This window comes from Corvus moneduloides, chromosome 2 (assembly GCF_009650955.1).
Source record: "Corvus moneduloides isolate bCorMon1 chromosome 2, bCorMon1.pri, whole genome shotgun sequence".
Taxonomy (NCBI): domain Eukaryota; kingdom Metazoa; phylum Chordata; class Aves; order Passeriformes; family Corvidae; genus Corvus; species Corvus moneduloides.
The window spans coordinates 61965731-61987835 of record NC_045477.1 but is presented as its reverse complement, the minus strand read 5'-3'; the positions used below and the strand labels follow the sequence as shown (position 1 = coordinate 61987835).

At 41.0% G+C, this 22105-nt stretch overlaps 2 long non-coding RNA genes across 2 annotated transcripts in view; one reads left to right on the top strand and one right to left on the bottom strand.

Annotated features, from left to right (window-relative positions):
- Positions 1–91: 91 nt before the first annotated feature.
- On the top strand, positions 92–21092 carry LOC116439838. The gene is made up of 3 exons (XR_004238317.1): positions 92–1127; positions 17772–17861; positions 19286–21092. It is a non-coding gene; the product is annotated as an uncharacterized LOC116439838 (long non-coding RNA).
- Positions 18068–22105, bottom strand: part of LOC116439840 — a 23625-nt gene continuing 19587 nt past the window's right edge. The window contains exon 2 of the long non-coding RNA XR_004238319.1: positions 18068–21298. This is a non-coding gene — a long non-coding RNA (uncharacterized LOC116439840). The remainder of the gene's footprint in view (positions 21299–22105) is intronic.

The following is a 22105-nucleotide window of genomic DNA, read 5'->3' as shown; positions in this document are numbered from 1 at the left end:
CCCGCCCCGCGGGCCTCTCCGGGCGCTCGGGCCGGCCAGGGGGAGGGAAGGGGGGAGGGAGGGAGCAGAGGGAAGGAAGGAAGGAGGAAGGAAGGGGCGGAGGCGGCGCAGGCAGAGACGAACAAAGCCCGCGACCGGCGGCTGCCTGGAAGCTGCCGCCGCCATGGCTGGGAAGGGAAGGAGTGAGGGCAGCGCAGCGAGGGAGCGCCGGCCCTGCTCCTGGGGCTCGGGGCCTGCCGCCGTGTAATGTCGGGAAGGGTTTGTTTGAATGCGTTTCGTCTATAAATAACATTATTGACAGTACCGTTGTGCTAGAAAAGGCTCTCCTCCGTGCCCTCAAAACGGGTGTTGCGGGTGAGGAGGGATTTTTAGAAGGGTCTGGCGCGCAGGTCGCATGAGGAGCAGCTGTGGGAGCTGGGACTGTTTAGCCTGGAGGAGACTCAGGAGAGACCTTCTCGCTCTCGACAACTCCATGAAAGGAGCTCGTAGCCAAGTGGGGGTCGGCCACTGCTACCAAGTAACATGGTAGGACGATTGGAAATGGCCTCAAGTTGTGCCACAGGAGGTTTAGACGGGATATTAGGAAAAACTTCTTCACAGAAAGGGTGAAGTATTGGAAAAGGCTGCCCAGGGAAGTGGTGGAATCACTGTCCCTGCAAGCGTTCAAAAAAGCTGTAATGTGGTGCTTAGGGACATGGTTTAGTGGTAGACTTAGCAGTGCTTGGTTAATGACTGGGCTCATTGTTAAAGGTCTTTTCCAACATTAATGATTCTTTGTGAAAGACAGTTCCTGTGTTTCTTTTATGTTCGGCAGTTGTTGTTTGGGGTTTTTTTCCTTAATTATTTGCCCTAAAATGGTGGATACTGATATGAACGCTTTGGGGTTTTTTTAATCTGCCTTTTTAATGGGAATTATACTTTAACAGAATAGCACGATTTCATTATTGCTGTTGGAAGTGCCCAGTGCCCTCGGCTGCCAGTGACGAGTGAGGTGGGAGCACAGTCCTCCTGTCTACTCTGTGTTCCAGCATTCAGAGAAACGGCCAGAAGGTGAAGGTGAACACGAGCAGTCCAGGAGTTAAGAAAATGCTTATCAAGGCCTTGGCGCTCAGGGTTTCTGCCTGCAGGTGAGGTCAGGTGCTCTGCAGAAAACACTTGACAATTTGCATTAGTGAGTCGTGTCCAGCTACTTCTGTAACCCATCAATGCCAAATGTTAATACTTCTTTTTCAGTGCTGAGGTTTTGAAACTTTTCTACCTGCTGTGTTTGTCTATTAAAGATGGACTTTTCTTCATGGGTCACTTTTATCCTTGTTTCAGTTTTTATGTAGCATCTTCAAGTCAAAACTTCCAGTTTTGGTTTGGTTTAGGAGGTTTGGTTGTTTTGATCCACCTGAAAAACCTCTCTTTGCTGTACTGAGTACAAATCACTTGGGATTTTTACACATGACACTCTGTGCTGCTCATTCATGGTATTTTCTTTGTGTCTATAGGTTACATACTCTAGGACAAAGATTTCGTCCCCAGTAGATATGGTGTCCTGTGTGCCTGCTGTTTTTAAGAAGGCACATATATTTTTAAGTTGATAATTATTAAAAGCTTGACACAGATGAAGGAAATAAAATGTATATTACTCAGGTTCAACTGAACAATGTTTAATGCTACACATATCCTTGAAGCTTTCCTTAACAGAAATTTATAGGGAAAAAAAAAAAAAAGGCAGTTTAAAAATGGAAGACTGACATATGTGATTTCTGCCAGCAAAATCTCAAAACAATGAATATAGCAATAGGGGAGCTTTAATCCTTGTGGTGGTCATTAAACAACCAAAAAAAAATTTAGCAGAGGGAGCATTATTAATTGGGAAAGTGGATTCTCAGAGGTCATGCAGTCCCATATCATGACAAGGCTCCAGGGGAACATGAGCTTCCAAAGGAATAATGTCAAGGAGAACTAACTAACCTAAGAGCCTTGAAACAGACCTACTCTATGTCTGTACCAAAGAAACTCTTGAATTAGTGATGAGGAATACTGTAAAGCGAAGAGTCACACTGAAATGTCAGTGGCCAAGTCACACCCAGTGTTGCAACAGTAGCAGCCACTGACATGGAAAAGCACTAGCAGATAGGTGGAAGTGTGGTTCCAGTTCAGAGATTATTATGCAAAAGAAGTGGGAATAAAAACATCTTGTATTTGGAGTCTGACCCGTCTGCACATTAGATTATCAAGAAAAGGTTGTAAACATTGTAACTCAAAATGGGATACCCAAAGAGCCAATTAGTAAGGGATGGAGTATGACCTAGGCAAAGATAATGAGAATTACAGACTTTATGCATTGCCTCATGTTAGTGTAAGACATGGAGGCATTTCCCTACTTAAATCTTCATTGAAATCGCCAGGCAATTGTACCAGCAGTTTATGCCAGCATAGGGCTAGCTGTTGCACCTCATGGCACTAAACACCATCTCTATAAAGAAAATGTAGGTGCTGTCCCTCTTAAAGATCTTCAGGCATCTGCTCTAACAAATTCATTGTACGCAAGCTGAGATGTGTGTGTATATATATATATATATCATGTGTGCATCCTTTTGTACAGGAGAAGCCCCCATTAGTGTGCGTTTCTCTGCTCACCGAGGGCACTGTCTGAGCTTTGCAGTTTGTAGCTGCTGTTGGCTGTGCTGCACTGAGGTGAACAATTAGTTCCACTGTAAAACAGAAGGTGATACAGTGCCTGCTCGGCAGTCAGAAACCTGCAGATAAGAGCCTCTGTACCAGCTGTTCATGATAAAACATTCTTAGAGCATATTCTCTGTATCGATCACCTTTAGAGTAAATGACATTGCTCAAGGTAATGAGCACTGGAGTACCTGAGGCTGTACGGGGACTGACCTAACCCCCCACACACTTCTAAGGGGCTCTGTGCCTCCAGAGCTTTCTCTGAAAAATGCTTGTTGTTCAGATGAATCAGTGCATCACTGTCCACAAAATTCACATGGACTTCTTCTGTCCAAACTGCCTAAAATGCAGTTCTGTTTGACTGCTGTTCATGTGACCAGGGACAACTTAATCTGTGCCAAAGTGTTTGTTTCACAATGTTCTGTGAATACCTGAAAGGGTTAGTCTACTCACGCACGTCTTGTGAGACAGAGCTCTAGCAGACAGAACTAGCACACAGCACAAGAGAGCAAGAGCCAGTTTTTGAAGCAGCCTTGCAGGTTTCCTTGATTCATTGGATTGATTCATCCTTACTGCCTTCATCTCCTGCCAATTCCAGGCCCAATCCTCTTGGTTAGCAGTAGGCTCACAAAACTGGGGAGCTGAAACTTTTGACTGCATGTTCCAGAAACAGGCAAGAGCAGAAACCTGTAACATTCATTGTGAGTTATGGCATCATTCACCCTAACCTGCTGTGCTGAAATTAACAACAGTGGGTTGAAGACCCTGAACATCAGGTCCAATGAGAGGTTCCCACAACAGCAGAAATGCTGTTTTGGTCTCAATTTTTGTCTTCTATAGAATACACTTTCTTCATTACATTATCTGAAGGTAACAGGTCTGCTTACTGAACGAAAAAGCAGATGATCCTTATCCTGGATCTGTAGCTGAAAGTAACTGGACACTGCATGTAAAGGGCCTTTCCTTCTGGTCACCATATTTCTAGGAGCGTGCTGGTGTGCTGGAGTTTCAACAAAAGTGGTTCTCTCTCCACATCCCGTGATGGGCTGGGTCCTGAACTGATTTGGCTGCAGTCAGAAGGATTAGCTTTACTACACGTATTGTTGCATGTCAGCCAAAATATTGTATATGTTTTATCTGAAGGAGGAGGACAGTACTCAGCACTCAGTCTTTCTTCTCATCCTTCTTCTGTCATGCACTTCCTTAAATTGTAGATAAAGAGCAAAGATAGTTGGTTACAAGTGTTTCACACTGGTGATTCCTACTGGGGGGGGAGCAGGCCTCACTTGTCGAGTCTCATGGCAATCAAGTGGCTGTCATTTGTTATGGCAACTGGAGAAGGGATTGACTTTTCACAGACTGAAGAGAGGAAGGGAAAATTACAGGAGTAAAGATTTTTTTCATGGGGGAGAGGAACGAGAGAGGCTTGGAAGGGAGCAGGATGAAGGAAAGACAAACAGCAAGTGCATATCCTACATGGAAATGGTAACGGATTATGAAGTCTTGGACATAATACCACCACCTATAGCCACAGACTGTGGTTAAGGTGGTAGTGCAAGGAGAGAGAATTTCCACTAAAGGCCAAGGCTAACATTTTTGTCGGGCTGCTCTAATTGATTTTGTCACCTGACTGTCCTCTTCTGGAACCCTTCAGTTTGACCACACTCCCCACTTTCTCCTGCAAATCACTCAGTGTATGTCAGGCCACGGGCATCTTAAAGGTATAGTTCACACTGGCATTATGTCAGTCAAAAAGAGAGCATCACACTCAGTGAGGCACTGTGGCTGTCAGGACAGGGGCGTTTATATATGGCACAGTGATGCTATTGTCGGCTCTGTGCACGGCTGCTTATTAAAATCTCAGCAGTTCAGACCTGAAAGTGCAGATGAACCACTGCAATGACCACTAGGGTACAATGGATCACTAAGTACTGCAGAATGTAATCACATATAATCATGACGCTTTCAGAGCCCCTCGTGGGCCGGCAGAAGGGCTGGTGTTTGTCAGCCATTCTGGCACAGCTCAACCTATTGCCCCTCTGGACGCTGACTTGGTAAATAGCCAGGGAGCAGAGTATCAAACAGCATATGGCTTTGCAGACGTTACTGGGCTGCAGTAAACATCCCAGCCCTGAACAGCTGTGCCTTGTCTCTAACAAGATTACTTTTAAGAGAATGATACCTTCTGGACTGGATGAAAATCTGGAAATAAGCATGTTGTTGTCAGGGCTTTGAGTGCACCAAGGGGCTCTGCAGCCTCTTCCCTGCTCCTTGGGGTTTGGCTGCCCATTGCAGCTCCAATATGGTGCAGCTCTAGCCTTGGATCAGGATGCTGGTGACAGAGCTGTGTGAGAAGAAGCTATGGGAAGTCTCATGGGGGCTTCCTGCTCTTTGCTTGGGAGCTGCATTGAAGCTCAGGCTTCCATCCTTAAGACTTGTCTTAGGTATGCCTGTGCCTGTCCATGTGCCTTGCTGATCCTGAACCACTGATTTGATTTGCTGGCTTGGCCTTGCACCTGCTTCATCACTGCAGACGTGTCTTTTAATCTCGAATACTGTCTCACCCTGCTCCCCAGTGTGGCACCTGCTGAGGTACTGTGGGATTGTGCCTTCCTAGGTGGGATCATTGCCCTACCTGCCTTGCTATTGCCCTCAGCTCCTGGCTTCCTTGCCTTGTGGGGCAACCCATGCTTGCTGCTTCCTGAGAGCTCCTATCCCAGAGCCATGAGCATGGTGTTACACAGAGGAGTTAGTGTCCCGCTGGCTGTCACCTGGTGTCTGAAATCAGTACACATGATGCAAATGAACAAAGCTCAGTAACTGCAGACACTGCTGGACCAGCTGCTGGCCATACAGTTGTCAATGTATAGGACAGAATAGTGCCCTCAAATAGAAGGAGAGCAGGTACGGAATGCCTGGTCCTCTCTGCAGGCTTCTGCCTCCCTCATGCTTCCCCAACTTTCAAGCTGAAAGCTTGTCTTGGTAAAATTAAGGTCAATGCATATGAGCACTGCTGGGCAGAGCTGCTCATGAAGGGCTGCATGCTGAGAAATTGTGGCCTATATATGAGCAGACAAGTTAGGGACAGCACTTTTACAGCCTTCACAGATGTGCTAAAGGCCTTGTGGAGTAAGTGCTATGCAAGAGAACACCTCACACAGTGTCAGGGAGCTTTCAGCAGGATGTAAAGAACCTGTAAGTTGGGGATGAATGGAACACCATGGGTTGCCTGTTCAGCCACATGGACAGCCCTGTTAAAACTAAGGCAAATTCTCTAGAGTAGGACAGCAACACTCCAAACACCAAGGTAATGGAAGCCTGTAGATTAGCCTGTCAGAGCCACACAGGCACAGACACCATCATCCTGCATAGTACACAGAGTATGTCCTTAACTATCAACACAGATTAGATTGGAGAGCACCACTGTGCAGCAAAACAGGGACTACTGCGACCACCTATTGCACAGCACTACCTATTACCTATACACCATGAATATGTGGCTGTGCAATAATTCTGTATATTGGGATTTTTATTATTACTATTAAAAGCCATAAAGTTTTAATTTTGTATATCCACAATACCAGAAGACATCATCTCTGTTGAACAGTTTGGGGCATAAATGACCCAGTAATCTGTGTCAGCACTTGACTTAATCGCAGTGTGAGAGAAAAAGACTGAATAAATAAGTGCTGCTTTCTCATGGAAATCTAAAAAGATTATTTTTGGATTACAAAAGATTCACTCCGTGGTTTTCCTCAAGTGCTGTCATATGTTTGTGCTTGAGGAAAAGCGAGTTATTGGAAATCTATGCCAGGCTCCAGATAAGCAGTTGACTTTCTATCCATGATTTAATACCACTAAACGGGCAAGAATGTTTCTTTGTTATTTCCTGGCAGTGAAAATATACTGTGTTAGGCATCTTTCCTTTTCAGCTGTGACAGCTTTTGCCAACCACTGCTCTTCCCCTGTAGTCTGCAGGCCCAAAACAGTACAATTTGGAAAAACACCTAAATTCCTTGAGAACTTTTTAGAAGTAGTAAAATCAATGCTTCTAACAATCAAGTGCAATAACTGGGCATGCTGTTTCCTGACCTTCACTTATGAGTGATTCAATTCCTTTCTTTTCTAATTCTGCTTTTATTTATGCGTCTCTTTTGTCTCCGTTGATTTTAGTTGTTCTGTCCTCTGTGCTCCTTCTTTCCTGCCTGTTAGCAAAACACAAGAAACCAAAAGAATGTGAATCATGTGATCTTCATGGTAGGTTTTTAATCTTCTTTCAAGAGAGAATTGGGCCCTATTTTCTGAGTACCTGCAGTATTATGAAGGGAATTACAAAATTATAGAATCATCCTTAAATCAGCCTCACATATTTTAAGCTATTAAAAGCAACATATTCTTTTTCCAACTATGTTTCAGCTAACTTTTTGATTAAGTGTTGCTGTTCTCAAAGATGAAGGATGAAAAGAAACAGAAATGCTAGAGCCCTGAACAATTTCTCACTATTTGCAAGGATACACTTGGAACTTCCCTGGCTTGGATATTCATCCTGGCTAGCTAAGACATTTCAAATTGAGTCCATAGAGCAATGGGGCATAAGAGCAAAGTGAAGAGCTTCAGGAACTAAAAAAAATTCAAAGCCCCACATTCTTAAGTGGGCTCCTGTTGCCATAGTTGTTTTAAAAGTTTTCATTCCTTTATTTCAGTACAAAATCATAATTTCACTTTTTTCACAGCCTACAAAAAATCATGATTTAGTACAAAAGTGGATATATGTGTAAATGCAGCAACTATTCTGTACAGAATCCAACAGTTGCCAGTCTAGGGGACACAAATACACTTCAGAAAGCACATTGCTGTTTGGCAAATTAGCGAACCACGGAAAACTGGCACTCACCATGAAAAATTACCAAAAGGGGAAAAAATGGAAGAATAAGAGATTAGAAGAAAAAGTTGTGGAGGAAGACCATTAAAAATTGAGAGAATAAAGAGAAATTGGCAACAGCTTGGCCACAGCATAGAGCAACAATTTGGGCTACCTGTGTCAACTGCAGTTCAGACCAGTAAAATAAGATGCAGTGAATGAAAATAATTTCTTGTAATGAAAGTAAGACATCAAGTAATGCTGCTAGTAAGCAAACCAAAGTAGACACAACATCAAAATGTATAGTGAGGTCATTAAGGACTCCCTTTTTCTTCTCATGCAAATGAGGCTTTTGGCTTGGAGAGTGAATACAGATTTTATGAGTTTATCTTTTTCCCTCATCTGGCCACAAAATCAGAAATAATCAGTACCCTGTTCCACCCTCTATAAAATTCACTGAGGCATTCCTTCAATTATGTTCACATATGCTTATGCTTGTGGGGCTACTATGTGAACCAGACACATGGCTGAAAAAAGGGAAGTCAGAGAGAAGGGATGCTGAAGTTTTTACTTTGAAGTGGATCTCTTTTCTGATCTGATTTCCATTACAGTCCTGCACCTTGTTGACATAGGGGTAGAAATTAATTAAGTCAGCAGTGATGCTGGAGACAGTATATCATCAGGTCATTGCCTCTCTGGAAAAAACAAACCCATTATTTGTGGAGCAATGTAGCTGCAAATTAAAGGTGTGAGGAAAACACATAACTGAGGGGCATATGAAAGGCAAATGTGAGACGGACAGGAAGTGTGTGTGTGGGAAAAGCATTTGGAAAACAGCCAAGGGATAGGAAGAAGAGGTATAATATATGGTAGCAACACTTTGTCCAACTCTCTGACCATCTTTATAGAACCTAATTAAAACTTTAAAATTTTGCTGGGTTTGTCTTATTTTCAGATTTTCTTCAATTACTGCTGTTAAGTTGCCTTTTTACCTCAGCAGAGCACAAGCATGGGCTAAAACTTCCTGCTAAAAATGAAACAGTTGTTTCCCATTAAAGCACAAAAAGCTAAGCAGCAGAGGAGAATCAACCAGCAGTTATTTACCAACAGTTTGTTATCTATTTCAGTGCTCACAACCATGTTCTCTTAGCCTGATAAACAGGGTGGCCTGCTGTTAACAAATATTGCCTGAAGCAAAACACTAAAAAATCTAAAAGAACCTTTTATACCTATTTTACATATTTATTTCCAAACAGTTCCTAACAGCTCCAGTTATTGCATTAAGGTGCCCAGTCCTTACTGGCTGCACAAATCAGTTCTTTGTGCTGACGCCAGCAGTATTGCCATGGTTACATGATTAGAGTGTCTTAACCTGGCAGGTGGCTTAGCAAAATGCCGAGTGCCAAAACAATCCCAGCACACGATCTATACTTTTCCATCAAACAAATTAGTATATCACATGCTCTGTTGTCCAGATCATGGTAGGGTGGGTTGTTTTTTATTTGCCATTTGTTTTTTTTTTTCCTGGATAACAATGCTGTTCTCAAAATTTTACCACTTTGCAGCTCTAAAATTGCAAACAAACTATTTTCTAAAAAAAACCCATCCTGTTTCCTCTACTCACAGGTTTTTAGATCTAACAATCTCAGTAAAATCAACAACCAAAGAATAAGAAAGATTGCATAAACCCCAAAAATTCAATGTGAAGTTTATAACTACATTTAAGGTTGGACTATAAATCTGGAAAGATCCCATACCATCTGAAGGCTGGCCAGCTATTACTTGCTTGAGAGGATTCTCTGTTTGCTTTTTTTTTTTTTTTTAACTGATGATTTTGAAGCTGAGATCCAGAAGCTTTGCAGATAGATTCAGCTGTAAACAGTTGGGGTTGACAATACCAGAACTGCTCCATCATGGTATGAGAATATTTGCCTACCAAGTATCCAGACCAAGTAATTCACATACAAATAGCAGAATTACTTAAAGCAATGTGCCTTCTTGAGAGGAGAAAGTATCAGAGAAATACAGAAAATTAAAATGTAATGGACAGATCAAACTTTGGCAAGCAAGGTACTGCTAGCATTTTCTTAGACTTTCCAAATCACAAACTAATACAAAGCCTTAATACCTCAGTTGGTATTATTTTAGCATTAATTATAAAGATATAATTGTTACATGGGCTACATGCAAAAACTTCCTTTTGTTTCCTTCTGTGGAACACAATGCTAAAAGAGCAGAGAGGGAGTTTTTGTTCTTAACACTTTCACACTGCTTGCCAAGATCCATTTTCTGATCTGAATATATAACAGTGTGGTAGCTTATATAATACCTAAGGTATCAAAACACCTTGTAGTGTGTAGAAGTTTATAGCTGTTTTGTAGATTCATTCATACTATTGCCCAGTATATTTTCTGTCTCACCCCCAAAAAAACTGACGTGTTGTTTTTCACAGCTTGTTTGCCATCTCCCCTTTCTCATGCTGATTTCACTGCTGTGTTGATGAAGCTCCAGTCCTCTGTCTTTATATTACAGCATTCAAGTTTAGAGATTCTGAAGCCTTCCTTAGAAGTGACTCAAGTAATTTTTCGCATTTGGAGGAGAAAGCTGAAAAGCCTTCAATATTTAAATAGAAACATAAGTTTCAAGTGTAGTATAAAGGCTTCAGATCTCTTAACTTTATTCATCAATTAACATATCTGCAACAGCTGGGGTTTGATCCATATTTTCAGAGAACAGTAATGTTGCTGATACAGCATTTCCAGTTCAGTCACAGGAATACTGAAGTGGTTTTCAGAAGATAATTTAAAAAGTACTCAGTTGACAGGATGTTTCTTCAGGGAACCATTGATCGCAGTCTCGAATTGCAACAGAGCCAGAGATTGTCTTCATTTTAATTTCAATATCAGGAATGCCTTAAGTGACGATCACAGCTAACCCATTTTAATGACAACCCTGAACATTTAGAAACTCTTATCTATTCAATATACTTCTGTGCAGAGAAACAAGAACAGATGGATACTTCCTTAACACCTGCTGCTGTGGGAGTCTTCTGAAACACTTGCAAGAAAGAAATTATTACTGCTATAAAGTGTCTCTCAGTTTTATTTGTTTAGAGGATTTCTAAAGAACATGCATACAATTTATTTTGGGTTTCTCAGCTTAGATGTCGCTTTTGGAAAGCTGAGGAAGGATCACTTACTGAAGGAAAGCTTATTTCTATGCCTCATAAAAAAAGGGGTTTAGGATATTAGATTGGAGATTTACTGCAACCTGTTGTGTAAGGAGGCTGAAGAATGCACATGGTATGCTACTCCAGAAGTGAAGGAACAGCTCCAGATCAAAGAGCCCAGTCCTGCAAAGCAGGAGGAGTTCCAATGGAGAAGAGAGGGCTTTCTAGAGGTAACCATGGCAAATTGAAACCAAATGCTTTTCTGACTAGGAACTGAAAGATGAAGTGCAGAAGTTTTAGCTCATAATTGCCCAAAGAACTTTCCATGGGTGATTTAAATGTTTCTCTACTTCCACATGTCTCCAAAAGTAGAGAGACAAATTATTTCCTAGCTTTGGAACACTCTTCTCTTCTGAAGTTACATGCATCAGTTTTGTTTGTTTTGTAGACTTTCATATACAGTAGACTCAAGAAATAAAATGTAAGTTCAAAGGATCTGAAAGTAAAATGTTATTAGGGATTCTAATCCACCTAGATTATTTAATGGGTTTTATTTTCATTATGCTTAGTGGTCAGAAACTGCCCTAAAATAAATCTAGTTAATTTCAATAGGAGATACAACCCAAGTTGAAATATCAAAAGAAGACATCCATCTTTTGGAACAGATGTTGCAATAATGAATGCAGGTGATAAGAAATTTGTAAAATGGAGAGGATGGCAGTATCTAACACTGAAGGAAAGTGTTTATTCCAGTCTAGGAAGCCATTGGGGATTAACCTTGTAGCACATCACTTTGATTCCATTTTACTGGTCCGCAGACTTAAAACTTGAAGTAACTATGTAGACAGTTTACTCTGAGCTTTTGCATAATAGAGGTCACAATACTTCACCCAGTAATTCTTGACCCATAATTTCTGACTGGGCTGGAGGGCATCTCTTAGAAAGACACACAGTCATAATTTAAAGGGTTCACATAGTGATAAATTCCTTAATTCCCAAAGTAAGTTGTTCTGATTGTAAATTGCCATCATGCTAAAATGATGTACATTGTTTTAGATTGATCTATTTGTCTTCCAACTACAGAACTTTTTAATGTTGTCTTACTGATTCCACAGTTCTCTGATCTGTCTCATCCCACTGTACAAAAATGAAATAACCGCTGACTTTCCTGTTGCGTAAACTTATTAAATGAAACTCATTAACTTCTTCTGGTTTTAACACATGGATTTCCAAACCTTACCAAATTGAAAAAGATTCTGAAGAAAGCTGCAAGTATTTGCGGTATGTTTTTAAAGACTAGACAGAAGCAAATAATGTAATTCCTTACTCATCTCTAAAGTAATGCCGTATATAAGCATAGAAATGTGCCTTTGTTAATTTATCTAAGGATCACAGCAATTAATTCAGACACTTTAGATATTAGGTTATCCTGCCAATTTACATGCTTCTAAGATAAATCTTGTAATTTTTTTTTGGCTCCTCTGTCCCCTGAACACAAAGATAAATTTGCTATATGTCTAGGACTTGAATTTCAAGAGCGGAACTCTATACGATGTTCAGCACACTATTTTAGATAAACCATTTATCTACTCTGAGTGATTAAAACCTGAAGTACATGACTTATGAGGAGAAGCTTAAACAAACTGAGTTTGTTTAGCCTGGAAAAGGCTGGGGAAGTCATTGTCCACAAATGCCCACTGGGTATAGGGAAGATGAAGCCGAACACTCCTTGAAGATGCAGAGTGAAAGCATGAGGGGAAGTGTGCGCAAGCTGCTAAAAAGGAATTTCTGGTAAAATATTAAGAGAAAAAAAATATGCTTCTACTGGGGGTAGGCAGCCACAGGTATCTCCACCGTTAGGAACCACTGGCCTTAGAAATCCTCAAGGCTCAACTGAGTGACCCGAGCAACCTGCCAGACCTACTATGAAGGGTGGATCAGACCAGATCCATTCCAGAGAATGGTTCCTTCTAGTTTGCATGACTCTGACTCTATGACTAATTAATTAGCTCTGCTGGCCTAACTCAGTGGTGTAACTGAAGCTATGCTATAATTTAGGCTTGAAATACAGACCTTTCTCTGCAGACCTTACATGATACTTGACAGGAACAGGGATTTTTATCAGGATGCTGGATCATAAAAACAAAAGGCTACTCAGCAGACAAGAGCTGAATGTCCACCTCATCCAACCATCCATTGTGGTTGTCTTGGCCATCCCTGTCTCTCCTGCATGATCTAAGCTACTTCACTTAACACCACAACCTGATATGATAAACTATCATAAATTCCAGTTCTGCACAATAGACAAGTTTTAGTTCCTCATACTAGAACATGCCATAATTTCCAGCAATGTAGTTTATGCTCCTGCATAAAACACTGACATTTCCCCAAGGCAGGTGGAGAGCAGATGAGTGAGAAGAAGCAGAACCATGGGCAAAACCAATTTCTGAATCAGCAGCCTTCTTTTCTGCTTTCATAGCAACTGAAAATTGGTCCAAAGAGTTATATTCTTGATGAAGCTACATGCTGTGCCAAAGCTAAATGCTATTGAGCTTGCTTATCGGACATGATAAGCAATGCAAGGTATATTATATCGTTAACAACTTAATTTGTACCTGTTGTGTTCAAAAGAATCATCCTATTATCTTTACTTAACATTCTTTTACACCCAGTTAAACTAATCCAGTGAAATACACATACATAAGAATTAGGCCTTTGATATGATCAGTAAATTAAATTAACTTGACTCCAGGAAGAAAAAGATAAGAAAATGCCTGTCCTTATGAGAAAGGTCACAAAGAAAGAATGAGAAGAATGCACACTTAAAACCAGAATTTAAAGAAATAATGGCCAGAGGGATAAGTGGCCTGCCTTTTCTGTAGGTTTCTGTCTGTTTGACAGAAATCTTTTTCCTTACACTTTACTGTACTCCAGATTAAGGACACTTTCTGGTTATATGTTCTGATTTGATATACCTAATGTGGAAAGATGGCTGGGGGTAAAATTAGAGGCAACAGAGAAGTTATATTCACATCCTAACAGATGTTATAATGGTACCGAAATGATACAGTAAAATGCAGCTGCTGCTCCTTGGATGGGATGTGGCCAGCAGGCTCAAAACCTATTCCACCAAGATTACACACACACAGTCTGCAACCATAAGCACCTGCTGATGGGGATGGAATGGAGGGTGAAGCAGAGTGGAAACCCTATGGGGGAAGGCTCTGTTGAAACCCTTGCAGGGAAGGGAACTCGATGGTACTTTGCAGCTGATGAACCCCACAGCAGCTGTCAGTCAGGGGAGGTAGGAGAGGGTGTCTTGCTGCCAAGCCAGCAACTCTGGCAAAATCGCTCTCCTTGGGTGAACTTGGTTCATTACAGCCTAATTATAATACAACACACACCTCCATCCCAAAGTTACCTGTCCCCAAGATACGACCACCCCTGACTGAGGAAGTGTCTATATTTTATTGACTGTACCTTTAACAGTGAAGCAAGAGAATTTTGCAACAATCAGTAACAAAGGTGTGTATGAATAGAGTTATTCAAGCTCCACCTAAACATAAAGAAGTAGTATAAAAGTATATTGGGAATGGGGAAAATTAGGGAAGACTCCATCATAACTGCTGCAATCAGTGAATGGGCTGAACTTGTCTTCTCCCTCATAGGCATGGGTAAGAACCACACTCTGTGTGTACTGAATACTATTATGGGGGATTAGAGTTTGTCTGTGCATTGTTTTGAATATGTTTTTGCAGTCAGATACCATCACAAACAATCCTTGAACCTTAACCTGACATAAATTTATATTAACAAAGAGTGATATTCTGTAAACTGTTGGTGTGAGTCCTTCATGGGCACTGGCAGTCACCAGCAGAGGGGAAATACTGGAATAAAGTGGAAGACCTGCTGACGGGTTTCCCTTATGCCATGTTGTAACCGCTTGACTCTGCCTAGCAGGCTGCAGCTCCCTGTGAGCACAGCGGGGATTTCCTAGGGCCCTGTGACTGGTCGCATCCCGGAGTCCATTTCGGACAGCCCCGCGACCTGGCTCCGGCAGCCAGCAGCGTTACAACGCAGTGGTGATGAAAGAGGTAGAGAAGGGTCTCCCATGAGGGTGGTAAAATGGCTTTAATCCCATCTTGTCCCGGCACCCTCGGCAGCAGAGAGAGAAACCTCGTGGTCTGGGTGCGGGTTGGTTTTGTCAGGGGCCCAGGGGCGGTCCCTCGGTGGAGTTGAGGTACAGGAGCCAACAGGGAGAAACCGAGGGAGTGGCCAAGGCTAGGGCAGGGAACGGGGGAACATGGCATCACAGAATTAGGGGGTTAACAGGCTGTCACAATGCCATCCATGTGTGTCCCTGAATAAGTCAGTCAAACCACCCTCCGATCCAGCAGGATTGCTCAGTGAAGGGTCCCTATCACAGGATGCTGACAGAATGGTTGTGCAGAAGGGTCTTGGCTTTCCTGGGGCACTGTCAGACAAATCAAACACTAAGGGGTCAAGGAAATCTCCCCTTTTCATGTGACTTCTAAAATGCTGCACTTTTATTGCAGAAACAAAACATACTCTATTGCAGCAAAAAGTGAGAAATAAACATGTTAATGAATTAAACAACAGCTACATTGGCCAGTGGGTTGTAAATATATACATCTTCTTTGCTGTTTTCCTCTCCAGTTTGAGGGTCACATCAAAGCGGTGTCCCTGTATTGACAGAAGAAGTCAATACTTCAAACAATGGGAAAAACAGAATATGAAACTGTGAATGTATGTGCAGTGTGGGTTGCTCAGCTAAGGCTCTGGGTATGGAAGAAATGTCTTGTACAGGGATGACACCCTGGGAAGCAGTTTTTTTCTGAAATACAGTTTTTGCCTTAAAGAATATGTCTCCTGCTAATTACTCCAAGATCAATTATAATTGAGGAGATGGATGTATAAAACTGTTCTCAGAACTTTTAACTCCTCTTTCCAAAAGCAACTGCTTTACCTCAGCTGTCAAAAGGTCCAGTCTATAGGATCATCTGCTCATGCAGCCAGGAAGTTTTAAGTGGTGTGAATATGTGATGGAAAGGGTGGCTAAGTCAAAGTTGGGCAACTTGACTGGAAAAACAAACAAACGTTTTCTGCAGCAGATGAAATATTCACTAGTCTTAATGACTGCAGTGGCTGCAGTGAGGTTTGTCCAGCTAATTTCTTTGAAATATATTTGCTTCAAAAATAAAACAAAAAAAAAGTTTATCCCACTTTTTGAGTGGATGTGTCAGTCACCTGCTGGAATCCAGCTTTAGCAAAAGAAGACATAAACTTACTTAAACTTTGTCTTTTCAAGTGTCTTTGTAGACTGTGTGAGGTGTTTCAGATTGTAAGTTTGTTTTTCTTTAACTGTGTATAATGGTTTGGTTTTCAGTCTTGGCAGGTGATAAAGTGATCACACTCAAATAGCGTTACCAGGAACCTTCTTTTGCTATGGCAGCTCACCCACACCTTCTAACAGTGTTGTTCAGTGACTCACTCGCTCTGTTGCTACACAACTTCTCCCTTTCTCCTGAGAACAGGGAACAGCAGTAGTTTCATCTTTGGCTATTCATCTCAGAGTCCTCTGCAATTCTATTCCTACTCATCTGGTTCATCTCCATTTTCGTAATTGAAAACTGAGATTTTTGTCCATACAATGCATAATAATATGTGAGCTTGCCTTTCAACTCTATTGATCTGATAAAAAATGTATTTGCAAGTAGTTTTATCAAAGATTCTGCAGCCGTAACCTGACTTGTAACTGCATTAAAACTGAAGGTGTGAAAATGTGTGTATGTGTATGTGCATATACTTGTCCCTGTCTTCTCACGCAATAACTAAATGTAAAACTTTGAGTGTTATTTATGTATCTACTTAAAGCTCCGAAGTAATTACTGTAGAGTAAATTTAAAAAAAAAAAGCAATGCAAAAATTATAAATCTTGCTTTATGTTTGGGGGCCGTACTAAACATAATTTGCCACAAAGCTGCATCTTGTGTTTGCAGAGTGTTTATCAGCTTTCACTATTTATAACAGATGGAACTAGAGCATTCTGAATGTTTCTATTAAACGGAAAATGGCACTGCAACATAAACACAATATTGCAGAAGTTTGGTCTTGCAAATTAAATTCTACAAGCTGGCAGATAGCTTACAAAATCATCTTATCCTCTCTTTTTTAGAATATAACTACAGCAGATATCCATTGCCACGTGCGCAGTGAGGGCAACATTATGGCTGCATACTCTGAAACAGGAAAGGGAGGATAACACTGATATTCCACCAGGGCCATTGCATGGATTTCATGAGGCACTATCACCTATGAAAAGAAATGAATGGACAAGCAACAAAGACAATCTCTCCTTGTAGCTAAAGAAATCTCAGTCTGATTGTGATCCTTAGGCACTTACATTGGACCACATTACTGGTTAAAATACTTTTCCAAACTGATTTTTTCTAAGTCAATAGACAAAGTAGCATAATCACAACCATCCCACACTCAACAAATGGCCATTGCTGATCTTGCAGAAACATCCTCTTCCAATGAACAACATGCTCTTCCAAAGCTCTGACTTTGGCCATCTTCAAAGACTGTGAATAATTGTTTGCTCATGGGCATTTATGTAACTCCTTCAGCTGGTAAGCATCTCCTCTTCCAATTTTCAACATATTTTCTTTTCTCAGAGGCTGAAGTGTCTTTCCTCCTGGGTTTCCATAATACCCTTCCTTGTTACAGGTCCACCCAAGACTAGAGGTAGACAGTCATTCATTGCCTATAATTTCTGTCTTCATTTATTTAAAACAAACAAACAAACAAACTTGATGTGTGGAAATCAAACCATAGCACCATAAGGAGTGCCAGCTATATCAGTGAGTCAATGTGTTAAAATTCTCCCACCCCCATTAGTTTATAACCCTCTTGAAAACTAGACCCACAGAGATGGCCACAAAATGGCACCATCATCTGTAGCTTTGCTCACATAAAAAGTTCTATCAGTTTTTATCTTCAACCCCTTGCAGAAATATTAACCTCAGATCCTATTCCCTGTAGAGTCTGCAGCCCCTGGAGAGTCCATGCAGAGTCAGGTTTACCCTGAAGGACTGCGGGCCATGGGAGGGCACAGGCTGGAGCAGAGGAAAGGTAAGTGGAGGAAGGAGTGAGAAAGAGGAGTTCTTATGGACTGACTGCAATCCCCATTCTTTCTGCACCAGGCAGGGGGCAAGAGTGAGTTGGGAATGTGTCTCAGTTTGAGACAAGTTTAGGGGGAAACGCTCTGGAAGGAACGTCTCCCCCACAGAAGGTTTCAGCACTCCCTCCCCCATCGATACGAAAGGAATTTCTTGGAGGAAAGTGAAAAAAAATAATTATTTAACAAACAAAGTGCCGGCAGGGCACAGGAAAAATGAATAACTGTTAAAATATTAAACCTCCTGGATGCAGAAGAAAGCTGGTGGGTTTAGAGTTCCCTCTGTAGCTGGCTCGGGCCCTCCCAAAGTCCAAAGATGGGATGCAGTGTCCCTGCAGCCTTGCTGCCAGTCCATGGGGTCCAATGATCTGGTTCTTGGATCACAGCTAGGCCCAACAGTTCCAGAAGAGGAAGAAGTTGTTTCTGAGGATTTCAGAATGCCGGTATGGGAACAATTTCTTGCCTCAGCTAACAGTCTGGCTAGAAGCCAGAAGGTGCTCCCTTGGCTCTGCAGCGGTGAGAACGCAGGGGAGCGTGTGTGAGTCCTTGAACACAAACCGTGCTGAGGAATTTGCCCGGCTTCCCCCCTCCTTTCCCTCGGACCCCGCTTAAAGCTGCGGGACCCATTTCTGGGCAATAAGCAGATGATAGGGGAATAGAGTATTATCATAAAATCACCCCAAGACAGAATGAAAGAATGATGGGAAGCCTGGGGAAAAGGGGGATGAGGGTAGTGGGAAAGTGCTTTAGTTTTTGTTTATTTTTCTTATCATCCTACTCTATTTTAATTGTTAATATTAACTAATATTCCCCCAACCAAGTCTGTTTTGCCCACAAAAGTCATTGGGAGCGATCTCCTTGCCCTCATCTTAACCCATGAGTTCTTTTCTTCTTATTTTTTCATCCTGTCCCACTGAGGAGGAGCAGGGAGAGAGCAGCTGGGTAGGAGATTGCTAACTATGGCTAACTTACCATACCAGTGTATCATCCTTGTAGCATCTCTAATTTGATCTGGATCAAATGAGAGTATTGAAAAAGTCACAATTCTAAAAAAACATGTGCATGTAACTTCATGTTCTCAAGCTAAGCACATGAAAGGTTTCACTTGCCACTTTGTGGGTAAAACTGGACATTCCAGCAAAAGACACGAATATATGCCTTATAATTTTTTAATTTCTCAAAAGTTATCCTTAGTAGTTTTCCTCATTTCTCATTTTTAATTACAGAGTAGGGGTGGAAATGAATTCCAATTACCCCAAATAACTTTTGAAAAATAATTCCTGTTCTTCCTACATATTCAATCTGTAAGGTGTATGCACGAAGTAGCATTTGTCAAGACGTGAATACATAACCATAATGACATTAATGTCTTATCCAGGAGTCCCTGCTGGATAAACATTGCTGAGGCATCACACTTGCCAAGCAGAGCCAAGGCAGTCTTCTGTACCTCCCTGTTGCTTTCTACAGCTCAGGCTCTCTGCCATTATCTCCTTCAATCAAGCATGATTACATACGTGGCTTCAGCTGGCATTCTGACAACTCAAGGCGTCAGATAGTGACAAATATAAACAGTGCTCTTAAATCTGGAAATCAGTATGTAAGAGGTAGCATGGTTGAACTTTGGAACCAATATAAGCTGTATCACTATAAAACAAGGAATACTACAAATGGTATTAGACATTTCAACAACATCTATATTATGTACCTTTAAACCTCCCAAAATATATTTATGGTATCAGGAAATTATTCTAATGGATCTGATGCACATGCAGTGTTCAGTGAAGTGGATTGCCCCTGTAGAGGTTATAAACACATCTGATCCATAAAACTCAGCCTCCTCACTGACCTGTTTTGCCTAGTGACACCTAATTATTTGAGCTAGCAGATTTAAAATGTGCTTAACAGATTTGTAATTTTATCCTGAGTGAAGAATCAACTCAATCAAACTTCTATCCAATTTTAGAATGGCATTAAAAAAATTTGGCAACTGAAAAACTGCTAAGATGTTTTTATCAAAGCAGTTGGGAATTATACTTCTGAAATTGCCTGCGGCTGTTTATAAGATTTTTTTTTTTTAAAACAGTGCCTCTATATTGATGACAGTGTCTCATCTATTGCTATAAACCAAAGCAAAAAATTTCAACATAATGATAAAAATGAAGTTAAAGTTGGTAGCTGAGCTTCTTCAAAAAGGTTCTGATTTTGGGGTTAGAGTAGTCTCATGTCTTTTTATATCATGTTTAATAATTCATTTTTGCCTCTGAGAGTCTTTTCTTTCTGAAACTTGGCATGACATAACATACTATTAATCAGCATTGTACACACTCAACTCTCAATCTTTTCCATTTCCCCAAGTGCCATAAAAACTTAAGGAAGGCAAACGTCTCAATTGAAAAGCCTAAATTTAATGTTTTGTCACAATTCAGCTATTATGCAGGAAGCTGAATGGCTTATAATTGTTAGGTCTTTATCTGATACAGGATCACAGATTTTAGAAAGCTGATGGGTTAGCAAGGCCAGCTATTTCATTTAAGCCAAACAAGGAAGCAGTACAATTTATGATTCTTTTACTAATGGCAGAAAGCAATGGAACCTTAGAATAGCATAGTTCAGTTGGAAGGGACCTAAGACAAACATCTAGTCCAGGTGACTGACCAGTTCAGGACTGACCAAAAGTTAAAGCATGCTATTAAGGGCATCATCCAAATGCCTCTTAAACACTGACAGGCTTGGGGCATTGACCACTTCTCTAGGAAGCCTGTTACAGAGTTTGACCATCCTCTCATGAAGAAACGCTTCCTAATCCAGTTTGAATCTCCTGTGATGCAGGTTTGAACCATTCCTTTCTGTCCTATCATTGGGTCTGAGGGAGAAGCAATCAGAACATCCTTCTCCACTTCCCCTTCTCAGGAAGCTGCTCCGGAGAGCAGAGGTCACCCCTCAGCCTCCTTTACTCCAAACTAGACAAACCCGAAGTCCTCAGCTGCTCCTCATAGGCAGCACACAAGGCACACAAGTATTGTGTTCAAAGTTCAGATTAAGTGTTAATATATGACCAGAGTTGAAATTACTATGTGTGTATGTGTGTATACCAGAAGGACAACACAGAAAACAGCAAGAGAATTAAGTCACAGAGCAATCCAAAGGAGAGAACTCAGAGTAAAATGTTATCAGGTGAAAGATGTGTCTCCTGTTTCCTATTTTCCACCGTATTCAGGAAAATAGGATTTCATGTACATTTTTCAAAAATAAACAAGATTACAACAAAGACATTTCTGATTGCAAAATCAATTTCAGGGGAAAATAAAACAATCTGAAAGGTCTCAAACTGCTTAACTTCTCAAGCTATATCTCTATGGAATAGTGTCTTGCTATTCTTCTTATTATAGACCTGTAAGAGAAAAGAAGGGTGTTATTTCCAAAATGTTATAGTTTGTGAGTTACAAACTGAAGGAAAAACAAAAATATATTTGTGAGGCAATGAAGGATTATTGCACATTCATTTAAAGCCAAAACATACAGTTTGTAATTTAAAAGTAAATCATTCTATATTTAAATGTTACATTTTTCTTATGAAGTGATTTACCCAAGCAAAACAGCAATGCTGATTTGTCATAAGAAAGCCATTTTGCCATGCAGAAATGAAATATTTTTCAGTTAGAGTTATTTTGATCATTCTGTGATATAGCTATTTCTTCTTACATTATTATTTTTTAACTGTTAAAAATAATCCTGTCAGTGGTGAAGGAATAGAACAACTTTTCAAAGTTTACAGTTCTGTTCTTATGAAGACAACATGTTCAGAAACAAAAAACAAAAACTGCCCAAACTCCTAATGCTAAAACAGGAAGTGTTCTGGACATTCTGCTAGAACATGGGGAGGAAGATTTGGTCCTTGCTCTGAAGGTCGCTGGTATTTTTAAACAAATATGGTTTAATGTGAAGCATTCCTGTTCAAGAAGCCTTGTCTGGAAATCGGCAATCTCTTCTCTCTTGGGTGATTCCTTTATCCACAAGCCTTTATTTAGGCTTTGCTTCTCCACTTTTCCACATGGTCCTTGTATGCTGAGCTATACAACAGTGCATAAATCATGATGTGATCGTGTCTGAAAATCAGGGTATATTGAGGGGATGGCTCGAGTCAAAGGAATGGCTGCCAATGTGGGGATTGCAGTGGAGCATGAAGTGACAGGCAGCA